The sequence below is a fragment of the Echinococcus granulosus genome, assembly GCF_000524195.1.
Source record: "Echinococcus granulosus chromosome Unknown EG_S00077, whole genome shotgun sequence".
NCBI lineage: Eukaryota > Metazoa > Platyhelminthes > Cestoda > Cyclophyllidea > Taeniidae > Echinococcus > Echinococcus granulosus.
Window position 1 is genome coordinate 232,699 of NW_020170457.1, and position 2,443 is coordinate 235,141.

Genomic DNA, 2,443 nt, shown 5'->3' on the forward strand with positions numbered 1-2,443 from the left:
TGACTCAAGAGGACATCAAAATACAACTTTTTAAGAAGGAATCCATACAGTGATTAACTGACAATGATTTTGTAAGCGGCTATAGCACAAGACGGTAGGAGCAACGCCAGCGGCACTGTCAGACACACAAACCGCCAATGAAGACAAAGCAAGCTACCCCGGCAACAAACAGTTCAAATCAATCAATGGGTAGGTATAAATCAAGCCAAAAGCGAATTAATTTTATGAAACTTTGTTGTATTTACTGCATACACTCTCGTAAAAAATGTAAGCGCAAATTAACGTCTAATTAGCAATTAGGGTGGTGAAATATTTAAGTAGATCAGATTTAAAATATTTCAAAGGTGCTTTTTGCCAGACTTGCACAATATAAAATTGCATGCATGACAACTTTATACTAACAGCTAATAAACTTTAATGCCAGTGAACAACTTAGAAACACTGAAATGGGAAAAATATCGGATGAAATAGAATCCACAATCACCATTGAAGAGCTTCTGAAGTTTTACTTTGTTACAGACCGCAGAAGATTCCTTGAAACATTGCCTGCCAATTATTTAAAACGGCTTTTGGTGTGTTGTGTAAGGAATCAATTTTCTCACTATTTGCAGCCGGACGCAGTAAATTCTTACTGATTTTCCAACTGTCATTTTATTTTATAAAGAATGGCAAAAAGGTGTGATAGGTTTAATCATAATTGCTAAAAAATTCAGGCGAAATTGTCCTTAATCATAACGTTGAGACGATAAAACAACGCTTTCAAAAATCACCATTCTGCTAACTTAAATTAAAATAGCTCAAGTTTTGCTAAACCAACCATTATTTACTACATGTGGCACCTCGGGACTTTTTTGAAGACTTAAGAAGACACCATACCCTAGAAGAATATATATTCAGCACAGAAATGGTGTTCGGGCTTCTGCCATGGCTCGAAGGCCAGCAGGCCCAGTGAGGTACAAGAAGGCAAATACAAAAGTTCAAAAGTCGCCTCACTAATACCAAGGGATAAACCACCATCGTGCAACAATACAAGATTCCCATGCGCCGAGACGTCTTTGCAAATGATAAGAGACAAAATACTCTGGCAGACTATGTTTTGTCGATGTGCAGTGGGGATTGGGGTTGTGGCCAGGCCGTTCGGTGAAGGTACAGTGGCGAAGCCCTTAAAAGGTTCATAACCAGAACTAGGTGTTTAATTTAAATGACGCATTATATACATTTCAGGAGGTAAATTTCACCATCCACATAGCCAGGTAGATGCCATGTATCCTCGGGGAAAAAAGAAACATTAATTCACCTATACACGATTTGTTCCGTGTATAATGTTTTCCTTAGATTTATAATTACTACAGTGCATGTCATTCTCCTCTATAAACTCTATTCATCTGTAGTTGCGAAGCTGGAGATGCAAGAGGAAGTTAATGGTATTCCGACATAACTTATTTTGTCACTGTTATTTCTTCGGATTTTTGCCTTTTTATTTGTTGCAGTTAGGCAGTCTAAGAGGCACCTCCGAATAGTCGCAAACCTTTAGTTTGTTAATGGAATGCATATCCTCAGCATGCTATTGCATATAGTAGATTTCAGGAAATCCCGGAACCCCAGTTAAGGCTAGGCCCTAAACTTGCAGCCCATGTAGGCGTAATATTATAAAGCACTCATGAATACAGTCACAACTAAGTATTTTCTGGCCATCGAAATTCAGTTTTGGGCGATGTACATAGTTGAATGTGGCGGGGATCTTACAAGAATAGGTAAATTGGGTTAAAACCTAATCGGCTGCAATGGGTAATGTAAATATTAAACAATTTGTCCAACTCCTGCTCTTGATTTTAAAGGCACTTAAGGATCAACCTGTTTACTTCCGCTGGACGGCGTATTATCTGGTCTGTGCCAGTAGCAACCCAGCACTTGTATGTTTCGTTAGCATATTTCGTCCACTGGTAATGTGACCTTTATATCCTTATTTAATACTCAATGTGCTACCGGTGAAACTCTAAGAATCGCATAATATGGTTTGGCACAATAAAACAAAGAAGTTTATTGCGAAATTATGCATTAATATCTCCTTATTGATTTCAGGTATCCATGCTTTTATTATCATATTAATCATCTCCGCTTTTGCAAGTATGGGTGACCATATTTTGTGTCTTTCATTATACAGCGGATTTAGAAGAAATCGAAATTTTACACATAGCTGATAGTATTTTATTGTTAAAGAAGGTTGTACGACTTCTCCTTTTAGAGTATATTTTGCAAGCGTAATGAAACTACGCACCTTCTTGCTATGTAACTTATGAACACAAACTATCCTTTGTTGCATTCTTGCTATATAGTTTTTTCTTTGCATTTACCAAATGGGGCCAAAATGTCACCTTCAAAAGTCAGCAACCCATTCGGTTTCCATAGATTTTCCGCTCGTTTAGCGTTAAATGAACTACCA